Here is a 15,406-nt window from a genome sequence, read left to right as displayed (position 1 = left end):
AAGGGCAAGCCGCGAGTTACCATAGAGACCGCGGAATGTAAAGGCTCTGCACTTTGGAGTTCAGCCCCTCGTCTCTGAGGTGCGGTTCGGGATTTTTGGAGCTAACCTGAGGAGGCCTTTGCGCTCCTTCGGCCCCACCGCGGGGAAGGCAGGACCCGCAAGGTCGGCGGAGAAGGTGAGGTCGCGGGGCAGGTCTGTGAGGCCCTGTCCGGGGTTCTGGCGGGAGCCCCTCGCTGGCCTTCTGGGGAGGGCCGGGGCCTGCTTTCGGAGGTGGGATGGGATGGGTTGGGACGTAGGAGGGCCCGCCTGCTGAAGCATATTTTATCTTTACCTCTTCTAGTCTGTTTTTCCTCCTTCTCCTCCTTCTTTAGGCCATCCTTTAATATTACAATTAAAGTTTTTTTATTTGGCAAACTGGTGAATATAGCGCTTATTCTGGGTCAGGCCTTGTCCTGAGTGTAGTATACATATTGATATTCATTCGTTTAATTCTCAAACAACCCAATGAGGTAGGTACTATCACTACCCCAGTTTTTAGATAGGCAACTTGAAGCCTAGATATGCTAAAAGCTTACCCACAGTCGCATAGCTGGTAAGGTGAGGAGAGGAAACCCAAACGATATGGTGCTCTTAGTCTTTTCTCACGAATTCTGAAACTCTCATCAGAGCTTTAACTTCCTTCCTCTTTGCCAGTTTCTTTCCCCGTCGGGCTGCTTGGTTCTTTTGTGATTTTTGTTGATGTACTACTCCCATTCATGACTTTCCCTCGCTCCCTCTCTTTTTTTCCTGCCCCTTTCTTTCAGGCCAATAACCTAAAATGCAGAGTGGAGCCACTGAACTTCACTGGTATCTAAAGCCATACTGCCAATGGACAAAAAATGCAGAGCAGCTCCTGCCCCTTGGCTCAAAATGTCAGTCACTGGGAGAAGGCAGTTACTTCTGATGGATGTTCACAGGGATTTGGCCCCCTTGAGGAGACCTGTCCTGAGCAGCAGGCCCTGGAAGTCCTACCTGGAGAAAGACGGGACTGGATGTGGGTACATGATTCACCTAGCAGAGAGAAGGTCACAGTAGTGATGGGAGATGAAGAGTGAGATCTGGATGGAGAAGAATGGGTAAGAGGAGGCAGTGTTGCTACTGGCCAGGGAAGAGAAACAATGAATGATGTGGTTTTCTTAAGGGCTGAAGAAAATAGTGGCTAAGTGCCTCAACTGAGTTTCTTCCTTAACCTCTTTGTTATTGACTATATTGATAGTCTTTAAAGTTGCATGCTTTTGTAGGAAAGACTGTGCGTATCCTCTGTCTTTTTCTAAAATGGAATGAGAATTGGATTTTCCCTTTCTCTGTAGTCCAGAGAGATTGCTCTTTCATATCTTTCCTGGGATTTTAATTTTAACATGTAAATAATCCCTTTTTCTTTTCCCTTCGATGACATTCCTACATCTAGGTTCCATCGAGTGCCCAGGAAGGGCAGAGCTTGGCATGTGAGAAGATTTTGGCATCAGCTTTCGATTCACCAGTTATTCAACATTGGCCCATAGTCATCCAGCCTGAAGACGTCATTGCTTTTTCTTGGATCCTGCAAAAGAGAGGTAAGGAGCTAGCAGTCATCCTGCTTATAAGGTGAGTTCTGGTGGAAAAGGAGCCAGAGCATATCTTTCAAATGATGGTACCAAGAACTGATTTTTAGTTGTTATACGTATGAATATTTTTAAAAATAGACCTAAGTGAACACTGGGCTGTATTATACCTGATATATCTGTGGGAGGAGAGGCCAGCCCTCAGTATTATAAGGCCAGCTTTCCTTGTCAGCCCCTTGTACATCTGGAGCAGATGCTAAACAATTCATTCATTTATTTATTCATGCATTTAATTCATGCATTCATTCATACAACATTTGTTGAATATATTTTAAGTGCCAGATAATTATTCTGGGCAGTAGAGATGTAAAGTTGAAGGACGTTTGGCTCCTGCCCTCAAGGTACTTCAGTCTGGTTGGGGAAACAGACTAGGACATCTGTGATAACAGACCAGTGTGATGAATACTGTGATAGAAGCAGGTACAGGGTGTTGTGAGAGTAGGGTCAGAGGTAAAACAGGAATAAAATATTTGGCTTTATGTTTGAGTAAATGTATAGGGTACAGAAGAGAAAATGGTTTGAGAAGCATTGTGCTAGACTGTGAGCTTATTGAAATGAGAGACTGTAGTTATCCCTAGAACACAGTGACATATGATTCATGTTTAATAAATATCTGTTGTATGATCACTGAAAAAACCCATGTGTATACCAGTCTCTTATTTTAGGTGTCGCCACTTGTCTACAGTCTATAGATAACATCATTACAATAATATACAGTTGACTATTGAACAACACAGGTATGAGGTGATATTTCATTGTGGTTTTAATTTGCATTTCCCTGATGACTAGTGATGTTGAGCGTCTTTTCATGTACATGTTGGCCATTTGTATATATTCTTTGGAAAAATGTCTATTCAGGTCCTCAGCCCATTTTTAAATGGGATTTTTTTTTTTTTTTGCTGTTGAGTGTATGAGTTCCTTATATACTTCAGATGTTAACCTCGTAGCAGATATATGTTTTGCAAGTATTTTCTCATATTTCATAGGTTGTGTTTTCATTTTGTTGATTTTTTTTTTTTTTACTGTGCTTTTGGGGTCATATCTAAAAAATCATTTATTTCCCCCTTTGTTTTCTTCTAGGAGTTTTATGGTCAGGTCATAACATTTGAGTCTTTAATCCTTTTTGAGTTAATTATTGTGAGAGGTGTAAGATAGAGGTCTAGTTTCATTCTTCTGCAGGTGGCTATCCAGTTTTCCCAGCACCATTTATTGAAGAGACTGTCCTTTCGCCATTGTATGTTTTTGGCTCCTTTATTGTAAATTAATTACCCGTATATGTATGAGCTTATGTCTACGCTGTCTGTTTTGTTCCATTGATCTATGTGTCTGTTTTTATTCCAGTACCATACGGTTTTGATTATTATGGCTTTGTAATATAGTTTGAAATCAGGACCTGTGCTGCCTCTTGGAAGTTTGTTCTTCCAAGATTGCTTTGTCTATTAGGTTCTTTTGTGGTTCCACACAAGTGTTAGGATTGTTTGTTCTATTTCTGTGAAAAATGCCATTAGAATTTTGATAGGGATTGCATTGAATCTGTAGATTACCTTGGGTAGTATAGATATTTTAACAATATTAATTCTTATGATCTATCCTTGAGAATATTCATGTGTGTTTGAGAAGAATGTGTGTTCTGCTGCTCTTGGATGGAAGGTTCTGTAAATGTTAAGTCCATCTGGTTTAATATATAGTTTAAGTCCAACTTACACATAGAGAGTTGAGCGTGAGGTTTGAGGTACTTTTAGATTTTTTTTCTTTTTGCTAACAGATTCAGAAAAGGCTACGTCCATCCCTGTCAATTACTTCTGATACTCTTCCCATGTGAGATTCCTAATGAAGTTATATAAAAGGAAAAATAGTCAAATAGGACTAATTACAATAGTTAATATTTACTGAGCACTTTAATTACAGAGCATACTGAACACTGTGTGCAATATTTTTCTTAATCTTCTGTGTGGCAATGAGCAGAACTATTCAAAAGTGATCCTGGGATCTCACTCTAGGTTGCCTAGGAAAGGAGCTAGCTGGAACTGGGGTTTCCCTCCCCTCCTGGAAGGAGGGGCTGCACCTAAACTCAGTTTACCATAGGACCAGTGCCTTACACTCCCTAACAGGAGGCGCTGCAACTTTCCACAGTATCCATGGTCTCCAGGTGCCAGGTAGCTGGCTCTCTTCAAACAGCTGGCATCTAAACCCAGATTGGCAACCAAGTAGTCTTGATGTCTCACTAAGAAGTAGCATTCAAGTTTACTTTTGGAGAAGGTATGGCAGTTGGGTCAGGACTAGAGCACTGACCCACTGCATGTCAAACAGCTTGGCCTTGGCCCTAGTTCACCTCTCCATGGGATTATGAGAGGACAGAGGCACCTTGCCTCTCGTGCTTGGTTTCTGTGTTTCCCCAATAAATCTTGTTCTTTGGTTCTCACTGTGTGATGTTGCAGAATTTATCCTAAGACCTGTTGCACCACATTCTTGCAGCAAATTTGAGTTAGAGATGCTGGGGGTATGGAGAGGGTGTGGGTGGAGAGCTCCATCTTCTGGGGAAGAGTGTAATTAATTATAAAATTCTGTGTGTGTGCATGCGTGCGTGCGTGCGTGTGTGTGTGTGTGTGTGTGTGTGTGTGTGTGTGTGTGTCTGTCTGTCTGGGGAGGGAGGTATGGGTTGGAGGATCGATTGATGAAGGAAAAATTGTCCAACACTATGGAGATGGGGATCCCCAAGGAAGAAGAGGGCACAGTGTTCAGGGCCTCAAGAACCTCACACCCAAGCAAATTTGGCCAGAGTTATTGGGCTGCAAGCTCAGTGATGAAGATGGATGAATTTCAAACTGGAAGACCTGAAAATGAAGATCTGCCACTCAGGGAGATGGAAGGCAGGGCTCATTGGGACACAACTGTTATGAAAAAGCTGGTAAGAGTGTCTACTTCCCTATAAGGAGCATTGTGACTTCTGCAGAGATCTGAAGTATTTAGTTCTCGTTACCATGTCAGTGCTTATGCCTTGAAGGACCATTTTTCTCAATAGCACCACCTTGTGGCACTAAGCCGAAATGGCAGTAGTGGACTTAGGGGTTCTTCCCTGGTTGGGTGTGCGAACTGATGTCAACTCATTTTTGGAATTTCAAATTTGGAGATCATTCTGGGGGAAAGGGAGCTCAAAATGGAGATGACGTTCTGTTAATATTGCAGTTGGGGGCTAATGAAAAAATTGTAAAATAATGACAATAAAGAAAAGCAATGGGCCATATTTGTACTCAGAGTTCATGAAACATTTCTTACCAGCAGGATACAATGATAGCAAGGATGGAAACTTTTCTTTTGATATATCAGTTGGCGCACAAGAACTTAAAACCCATCATTTTCATGTGGATACTGTAAAGTGCACCTAAAATCTTAGATAAAAATAGGTTAAAGTTACGTTATTCTTTGACAGTATTTCCTTTGATTATACTACTGTATCTTAAAAAAATTATAAAATCTCTTGAATCCTCAACTCCAAAGAAAGTCTATATTTTTATAGACTAGTGATAATAATTAGTGTCCTCTTTAAGAAGTATCTGCTTTTTCTGACAAATGTCAAATAGCTAATATTATTCTCTCTCACAAAGGAATTTTTTTCTGTTAACAAAGGTCTGCCTTTGTTTAATAGAACTGAAAGAACAGATGAGAAATAGCCTAACATCAGTTTAGCCCACATTTTGATACTTCAGGCAGATAGTGGTTTACTTTGCCTTTGAAATGACATAGCAATGGCACTTTAGATGTGAGGAATCTTTCACTTGCAGAGAAGATTTTCAACCTCTGAAATGGCCAACTTGTAGAGAAGTTTATTTTATTCTCCAGCATAGAGATCCCCAGATTTTGAGTGTATTTACCAGTAAAATAAAGTGAAAAAATGGGAGCAAACATGAGATTACTAAATTTTTATTTTGTCAAGTAAGAGCATCAAGCCCCTTTCCAATAAACCACCATCTACTACCACCATAATTCAACAAAAGAAAGAACATTATAAAGCCAAAGTGTAAGAAGATAGTATTAAATAAGGAATAACCTTTTATATTGACTTCACTTAACCTTAGTTGAAACTTCTTATTTTTCTCCTTTCTCCAGACTGGCGGGAAAAAAAAAAGTTGGACTGGTCATGACCTGGAGTCTGACACTTAAGACATTTGGCAACTACTTCTCTAAAAGCTTCGAGAAATCCTTATCCACCTTCTTTCTCATATCTATCAGGAAGGAAATTAAAATCTATAAAACCACATTAATTTTCTGTTTAAAGACATTCAGTGTCTCCCTATTCTCTACAACAGTGATTCTCAAACTTTAGCCTTATTGAAAAACATGGTTCGCTGGGTCGAAACTCAGATTGTTGATTCAGTAGGTCTGAGGTGGGGCCCAAGAATTTGCTTTTTTAGTAAGTGACCAGGTGATGCTGATGCTGCTGGTCCAGGGACAACACTGCCCTACAGGGAAAAGCCTAAACTCCTTAATAGTCCATATCAGGGGAAAAGCCAAGCTTTTATAACAGAGAGATCCCAGAATACAGTGGCTTAATTAATATTAAATAATATATGAAACATTTTTCTCCAGTAATAATCTGGAGGCTTTGCTCTGCTGGTGGAGTTGTTCTGTTCCCGTCTTACTGTTCCATTCCCTCTTAGGGCTTTTGTCAGAGTAGGTACCCTTCGCATTCACATTCCAGCCAAGAGGAAGGAGAGGGTGGAAGGTGAGAGCCAGTGGCTTCATATTTGAGATGACCCAGAAGTTGCACACATCACTTCCCTGGAATTGTGTTGATGGAGGCCAGACTAGGAAATGTAATTTGTAATATGATAGCCCTATGCTCAGTTAAAACTTGAGGCAGAAGGTGGAATGGGTATTGGTGGGCTGTTAGTCTCCACCAGAGACTCCTCTAACAGTAACAGGTGAATGAAAGAGAGTGTTATTTCTAATAAAAGTGGTACATCTGGGGAGAAAAAAAATTCAGTACCATCTTACGTTAGAATAGATGCTTATGAGAAATCTTTCCTCAGTTCTTTGTACATTACTGTACTTACAACATTTCATAATTATATATTTATTTATCTATAGTCCCTGATTAGTCTTGAAGCTTTTTAAATGCATGAATTACATTTTATTTATATATCTGTATCTCTATCTCCTTATCATTTCTCTCTTCTTCCTATTTATTTACAAGGTCAGTACCTAGTACAATTCTTGGTACATGGTAAACACCCAAGAAATGCTCTTTTAATAAATGAATTGATTCATCTTCTGTTGGGAAAGGTCAATATTATTTCTTTAGCTCTCTACATTCTGATTTTTCCATCTAATTCATGACTTTGCTGGCCATTTTTCTAGCCACAGTATTCTGTTTATTGCACTCTTCACATCTTTCTTTCTTAAAGTGTAGATCAGAGGGTTAAGGCTGGGTGTGACAATTGTGTAAAAGAGAGTAAGGAACTTTCCCCTCATCTTGTGAGGAGTTAGTCTGTGGCTTCATGTACATATAAATGATTGTTCCATAAAACAGAGTTACTCCTGTGAGATGGGAACCACATGTATTAAGGATCTTTCACCACCTTGCTGCTGACTTGATCCTCGTGATAGCTCCATATGAGATGAGAATTAGTGATAGAGGTACTAGAAGAAACACACCACTCCAAGAGCAAAGACAGCAATCTCAATTACTTTTGAATAGACACAAGCCATCTTGATCAACTCTGGCATCTCACAGAAAAAATTATCCACCTCCCTGTGCCCACATCTTGGCAACTTCAAAGTCAAAGAGCAAACAAGGCACTGCCAAGACCACTTAACCAGGCAGTCAACACCATCTTCTGGCAAAGCTGAGGGGGCATTATTACTGTGTAGTGAAGAGGTTGACAGACAGCAGCATAGCGGTCACAAGCGATCACAGCCAAGAGAAGACATTCTGTGGCTCCCAAGTCAAGGGCAAAGAATTGGAGCACACACCCTCCATATGTAATGGACATTTTTGGACACCATAGGTTTACCAGCATCTGGAGGATAATGCTAGTTGTATAACAGAGGTCTAAGAAAGACAAATTGGATAAGGAGAAATACATGGGAGTATGGAGCTGGGTGTCTAGGTAAGATACAAGAATGATAGTTGTGTTTCCTACCAGAGTTACAATATAGAAGATGAAGACAACCACAGAGATGATGTGTTCTAATTGGGGCTGATCAGAAAAGCCCAGAAGGATGAAGTCTGTTCTGGAACTTCCATTGCTGGTTTCCATTGTTCCTTATGAAAGAGTGGGATATATTTTGAGGAGTTGTTCCTCCTTGAAACTGTGACATAAGCATCACTTGATCACACAAATATTTTTCTTACAAAGCTGTTGAGCTTGAGGTAAAGTTAAATGACCCTGTCCTAGGATGAGCTCCACCATTTGCTAACAGAGTCACTTTCCATATTCACTTCCAAATGTCTACATCTCAACCTTTATCATCATAATCATCATCACAACCATCCTCCTCCTCTTTTTCCTCCTCTTCAACATTACAGACACTGTCGTTCCTGTATCATTTTTATTTTTTTGAATTTTATTTTTTTATTTTTATACCATAGGTTCTTATTAGTTATCTATTTTATACATATTAGTGTATATATGTCAATCCCAATCTCCCAGTTCATCCCACCTCCACCCCACCCCACCCCGCCTTCTTGTATCAGTTTTGATGTTCTCTCCTATACTGCCTTTTTTTTGGTGCGTGTGTTTTTGATGCCAGGAAAAAAAATCCTCATTATTAACCTTTATTTACATGTACAGAGGCTGTATATTTCTTTGAATACCTTTTATGAATCCTATTACACCATCTAAGTAGCCTTATTGATTTGTTGCAGGGTTAAAAGTTGAACTAATTCCAGAAACTTTTGGTCACCACATATACATAGTAACAATCTGTTTTAGCTCCTATTCACTTGGCCATTCAGCAAAATTAACAAGGCAGTTAATTCAAACAAAGCAATTTATTAAACAATCAATGAATTGTTTTTCCCCATGGAGTTTACTAATTACATGCATTTATCCTCTGGTTGCTTTGGAACTCTATAGGTAAAACTATCACCTAATTTCAACTCTTAAAAGAATACAGATAAGGGATAAAATTACATCAGTCTTACTATTTCTGAATGTTGTATCATATTAAACAAATGGAATGTTTACTGAGTTAATTTATGAAGTTTTTAATGCGTATAATCTCTGTGAACTTTAGACCTAGGGTACTGTACATTTATAGTGTCTTTGGGGCCAAGGAATAATAACCTGTTTGTTGCAGTTGTAGTAAAATAAGATAAAGATAAATTACCTACAGTATATCATTGTTACAAGCATTTTAGTTAGAACATTATACTGTTATAATCATGAAGAAAGAACTGTAATTACCAAGTAGTATCCAAGCAGTATGAGATAAGGATGTAGTTTTTCTCAATACAAAATGGAAATTTAATTTAATTAATGAGTGTCTAGTTTTTATGGAGTAGATGTCAGCTAAGTTAAGCATGGTGCTTAAGAGCACAGGTTCCTGACTCAGAGTGCTTGGGATCAAATCCCAGCTTCACCACTTGGAAGCAATGTGTCCTTGTGCAGTTTATTTAACCTGTCTGTATACTAGGTTCTCTATGTGTTCAGTGAAGGGAGGTTGTGAGAGTTAATATTTGTGAAACACTTGGAACTGTGCTTGGTTTATATTTAATTCTAAAAATGAAAAACTATATTCACCTATCCACAAATCATTATTTATCTATCCCTTATTCCCTTCATTTTTCACACTGGTGATTTACTGTGATGGTCTAGAGGTAAACTGGAATGCTTAAACATTTTTTGGCATGATTTTTTAAGTGCACAAGCATACTTATATACACAAAATTACTTTCAAACTCAACGTACAGATTGAACCAATAAGCCTCAGAGGAGGAGAGGACTTGAGCTTCCAAAATGCCTTGATTACAAAATGCACTTGGCTTTTTTTGACCTCTTCAGGTTGGGATAGTGTTGGGAATCAAAAGACCATAGAATTTTAGAGTTGATATGAACCTTGGAAGCCATGAATCCAGCCTACTGCCCTGCATAGGAAATCTTTCCACAGAATATTTACACAACTCCTATTTTCATAAATTCAATAACAGGAAAGTCAGTTGCACATGAAGCAGCCTCTTTCCTTTAATCAATGTCACTTACTTCTTATGTTGAGCTCAAACATGCCTCTTTGTAACATCCAGGCATTGGCTCTTATTTTTTTAAATTAATTTATATCATTTATTTTATTTTTGGCTGCGTTGGGTCTTCGTTGCTGTGCGTGGGCTTTCTCTAGTTGCGGCTATCAGCGGCTACTCTTCGCTGCGGTGTGCAGGCTTCTCATTGCGGTGGCTTCGTTTGTTGCGGAGCCCAGGCTCTAGGTGCGCAGACTTCAGTAGTTGTGGCTCGCGGGCTCTAGAGCACAGGCTCAGTACTTGTGGCGCACACGCTTAGTTGCTCCGCGGCTTGTGGGATCTTACCGGGCCAGGACTCAAACCCGTGTCCCCTGCATTGGCAACAGATTCTTAACCACTGCGCCACCAGGGCAACCCTGGCTCTTTTTCTTTATTCTGGAAATAAATACAGAATAAGTCAATTTGACATGGCTTTATAAAAAACAGTTTTATTATAAAATAAAACATGGATACAGAAAGAAAAATAAAAGCTTGATGAGCTAAGGTGAATATTCTTGTAACTGACACCCAGGTCAAGAAGTAGAATGCTGCCAGCCACCCAAGGAACTTCTCTTTGTGCCTCACCCCAATCATAACCCTTCTCTGTCCTCCAAAGTATCCACTGTCCTGATGTTTATAGTAATCACCTCCTTGTATTTTAATAGTTTAATTACTCAAATATTCATCTCTAGACAATATTGTTTAATTTGACTCATTAAAAATGTTTATGTCTTTTAAGCCTCTTTTAATGTTATAATCTATTATTAAATACACATTTAGATTTATTTTCCCAGACTAATTGCATAGTGCACTGTATGATCTTTAATTACTATGCTTTCCTGGTTGCTATCCATTGGATGCACCGTGGTTTCTCAAATACCTCAGATTAGTGAGTTTAGAAGTGAACACAGTACTCCAGATGTGCTACACTATTGAAGAGAACAGCAAACATCTGTGAACTACATACATTTCCCAAAATATGTGTTAGATAGATTTAGCAGGTGAACAATATTACTGGCTCAGTTTAAGCTTTGGATTATATAAGACCCCTTGTTAGAAGTGCTGTCAAGCTAGGAATTATACTTTATGCATAATTTAATCTAGTGAACCCAAATATAGGACTTTTCATTTTATGCTTTTTAACATTTTCCATGTTAATTTAAGCCTTTAAGTCTCAAATTTTAGATATTATTTTAAATTTAAAAGTCAATATGATATAAAAAAGAGACTTAGAACATAAGTTGAAGAAATAGATGTTTAAAAAAGAGGTATGTGGACCTCCTTGGTGGCGCAGTGGTTAGGAATCCACCTGCCAATGCAGGGGGCACATGTTTGATCCCTGGTCCGGGGAGGTCTCACATGCTGCGGAGCAACTAAGCCCGTGTGCCACAACTACTGAGCCTGCGATCTAGAGCCTGTGCACCACAACTACTGAGCCCATTTGCCGCAACTACTGAAGCCTGCATGCCTAGAGTCTGTGCTCCGCAGCAAGAGAAGCCACCGCAATGAGTAACCCCTGCTTGTGGTAACTAGAGAAAGCCTGCACACAGTGCAGCCAAAAATAAATAAATAAATAAATTAAAGAAGCCATTTGAAGCTGGCACCATTAAAAAAAAAAGAGGCATGCTATATTTTAATTAAAACTCACTTTTTCATTTTTCATAGTGTGGACTTCATTTTCTAATAATTTAGAATAATTTTACTTTCTTCAGTGAAGTTAAAGACAAATGAACCATAACTTGAGTGTACAGAATCATATGGAGAGAAAACCAGAAACATAACATTTCATTTGTCTAAAATTTTGTAAAAAATGAAAAGATATTAAATGGATCTCATTAATTGTGAAGTGAGAAGTATATTGCTGTAGCTGTACAAAACCAAAGCAGAAAAATACAATATAAAAATAATTAAGACCCCAGACTCTAGAGTCAGACCATCAGTGATATTATTAGAACAAACCTCAGCTACTTACTCACTGTGTGAACTGAAGCAAGCTAATTACCTTCTTTAAGCCTGAGTTTCCTCATCCATAAAATAGTTACTCTAGTAGCAGCTGCTTTGTAGAATGGTTTGTGAGGAGGATTAAATGATATATTAAACATAAAATGTTTAGTAAGATGCTTGGCACATAGAGAGCATTTAGTAACTTTAAAAGTCCACTAACTGCTCTTGTTGAAATTTAATATAGTCTTCATTCCTGGGAGGGCATTAGTATACTGGTATTTATTTATATCTCACATACCTTTCACATTTTTGCTTTCGTATTAGACTGACGTCTAACATCTAAGCTGTCTAGGATCTGTTTTCTACTCCATGTCTTCTGTTGGAGATAGCAGGGCATACTTAACAGAAGACAAAAATATTAGAATGTATTTATGCTTTCCTGAGGGAAGAATTCATAGCTGTCATGCTCTTATGTAGTCCAGAAGTACCCATGTGCCCATTATGATGATCCTTCATTTCACTGATAATTCAGAAAAATTGTTTGGCAAGTTACTGAGTCTATGAAATATTGGAATAGCCACCGGTTTCTTATACTAATATCACAATCACATTCATATTTAAATGCAACAGCTGAACTGAGATTTAATAGAAGTCTCTATCTAATGTGGATGTTGGAGAAAAACTAGATGTGGGACTGGTGGAAGAGTTCAAAATTAGGTTTTGTTAAAGGTATTTTTGATAGATATTTGTATCTTTTTTATTTTTTTAACATCTTTATTGTAGTATAATTGCTTTACATTTGTAGTCTTTTAGTGTATATTCTTGTTAAACACATTTGTAGATAGATTTCTGCTTAGTTAAACAGAGAGTGCTCTGTTGGTCTGTGTGTACTACAGGAATCATAATGATGTAACAGGGAAGTATTTATGTACAACTTTATTTTTTTTATTTTTATTTTTTAACATCTTTATTGGAGTATAATTGTTTTACAATAGTGTGTTAGTTTTCCCTCTACAACAAACTAAATCAGTTATACATACACACATGCTCCCACATCTCCTCCCTCTTGCATCACCCTCTCTCCCACCCTCCCTATCCCACCCCCCCAGGCGGTCACAAAGCACAGAGGTGATTTCCCTGTGCTATGCAGCAGCTTCCCACCAGCTATCTAATTTATATTTATGTACAACTTTAAAGGCTCCTATGTGGATGTGGTTTAGACCTTGGGGACTGCTGCCCCACAGAGGTGATTAACAAATCTTTGACTACAGTCAGAGGCTTATCCAAACAACAACTTTATGAAAAGTTCCCTTAAGACATTAGGTTCTATCTTCTATTTAGATTTCTTCCATGGAAATTAATTTCAGAGATATTAATTTTTATGTATATATTAAATTTACTATTAAATATTAGAAATATAATGTAAACCATATCTATAAAAATCACATTTAACTGGAATTTGGTTTATTCAACAGGTAACATATTAATCAAGTTGGAGAAATACAGGCAATTTCTAGATGTATCCACAGGAAAGAAACTATTTGATTAAAAAAATTATGGAATAATTATCATTCTAGCTTCATGAGCCATATAATCATTGTTCCATTTTCAATGAATTAAAAATAATACCATGAACACCTTCCAGCCTGCCACTCTGTTCAAGAACTGGAAACTTACTAATAGCTTAGAGCTACCTGTATGCCTTTACACTGTCCCATCTTCCTGCCTGACCCCCAGGGGAATCGTGATATTGAATTTTGTGTTCATCACATACTTACATTAGGATATAATTTATACATTAACACGCTCACATACATATGTGAATGTCTAAATAGCATGTATTTTTTCTATGTGCAACTTTGCAGAATTTGTCTATTCTAACAGTTTTTTGATTAGGTCTTTGGGATTTTCTGTATAGAAGATCATGTCATGTGCTGAGACAATTTTACTTCTCCCTTTCTGATTTAGATGCCTTTCACTTCTTTTCCTTTTCTAATTACTCTGGCTAGGACTTCCACTACTATATTGAATAGAAGTGACAAGAGTGGCCATCCTTGTCTTGCTCCTGATCTTAGAGGAAAAGCTTTCAACCTTTACTGTTGAGTATGATGTTTGCTGTGGGCTTGTCATATATGGCCTTTCTTATGTTGCGGTATGTTCCTTCTGTACCCATTTTTGCTTAGAGTTTTTACCATGAATGTATGTTGAATCTTGTCAAATGTTTTTTCTGCATCTATTGAGATGATCATATACTTTTTTCTTTTACTTTATTAATGTGATATGCCTCATTTATTCATTCAGGAACATTGAACCATCCTATATCTTAGGAATAAATTCCACTTGATCATGTTGTATGATCCTATTAATGTCCTGCTGAATTTGGTTTGATAGTATTTTTTTGAGAAATTTTCACCTATATTCATCATATATTCATCAAGGATATTGGCCTGTAGTTTTCTTTTCTTGTAGTGTCCTTATCTGGCTTTGGTATCAGGGTAATGCTGTCCTCATCAGATGAGTTGGGAGTATTTTTTCCTCTGCAGTTTTTTTGGAAGAGTTTGAGAAGAACTGGTATTAATTCTACTTTAAATGGTTGGGAGAAATCTGGTCCTAGAATTTTCTTTGTTGGGAGGTTTTGATTACTGATTCAATCTCTTTACTAGTAATTGGTCTGTTTAGATTTTCTTTTTCTTCATGATTCAATCTTGGTAGGTTGTATGGTTTTAGGAATTTACCATTTCTTCTGAGTTGTCCAATTTATTGGTGTATAATTGTTCATAATAGTCTTTTATGATCCTTTGTGTTTTGTGTGGTATCAGTTGTAATATCTTTTTCATTTATAATTTTATTTATTTTTGTCCTCTCTTTTTTTCCTGGTGGAGTCTGCAAAGCATTTAGTAGTAACCGCATCCTTTTGTTGCCCTCCAAGAGCCCTGGCTGCTGTTTCTCAGGCCCTTCCTTCCCCACGGTCTCCATTCCCCCCGAGTCTTGCAGCACATCCTCCATATACTGGATGGGGTGAGAAGGAAGTCGGTTTCTTTGACAGTGTCCTACACAGCTAGGGAAGCCGGGTGCTCCCTCAGATGCTCTCACTTTCTCACAAAGGAGAAATCACAGGCTAAGCCCTGAGCTGTGACACGTTGGAGGAGAGGTGGCAGGTAGTAAAGTAAAACTGTTCTTTTTACCCTCACCAATGTGTCCAATCTTGGATTTGTTTCTGCTCCAACGATATGCTGGTACTTTCCAGTGGACTCCCAGAGTTTCACAAAGGCACTGTTGTCTGTTGGTGATCGTCAAAATCAGTGTTCTTTCGAGGGAAGATCGTAGAAAACTCCTACAGTAGTCTCCCCTTACCCACAGTTTTGCTTTCTGTGGTTTCTATTACCTGCAGTCAACAATGGTCCAAAACTCTTAAATGGAAAATTCCAGAAATAATTCCTAAGTTTAAAATTGTGTGCCATTCTGAGTAATGTGATGAAATCTTGCACTGTCCTGCTGTGTCCCACCTGGGACATGAATTATCCCTTTGTCCAGCTTATCCACTCTGTGTATGCTACCTACCTGTTAGTCACTTAGTAGCCATCTCAGTTAGCACATCAACTGTTGT

General features: G+C 38.3%; 1 protein-coding gene and 1 pseudogene across 1 annotated transcript in view; one reads left to right on the top strand and one right to left on the bottom strand.

The window, feature by feature from the left end:
• Positions 1-14: 14 nt before the first annotated feature.
• Positions 15-15,406, top strand: part of LOC131763415 (olfactory receptor 2H1-like) — a 66,485-nt gene continuing 51,093 nt past the window's right edge. The window contains 3 exon segments of the mRNA XM_067006632.1: positions 15-175; positions 804-1,115; positions 1,448-1,592. The gene's annotated coding sequence lies outside the window, so the exon portion shown is untranslated.
• Positions 6,947-7,900, bottom strand: LOC131763359 (olfactory receptor 2W1-like; annotated as a pseudogene).

Source organism: Kogia breviceps, chromosome 10 (genome assembly GCF_026419965.1).
Source record: "Kogia breviceps isolate mKogBre1 chromosome 10, mKogBre1 haplotype 1, whole genome shotgun sequence".
In the NCBI taxonomy this organism is placed as follows: domain Eukaryota; kingdom Metazoa; phylum Chordata; class Mammalia; order Artiodactyla; family Physeteridae; genus Kogia; species Kogia breviceps.
The sequence above is the reverse complement of the archived record's forward strand: the minus strand, read 5'-3'. Positions and strand labels throughout refer to the sequence as shown.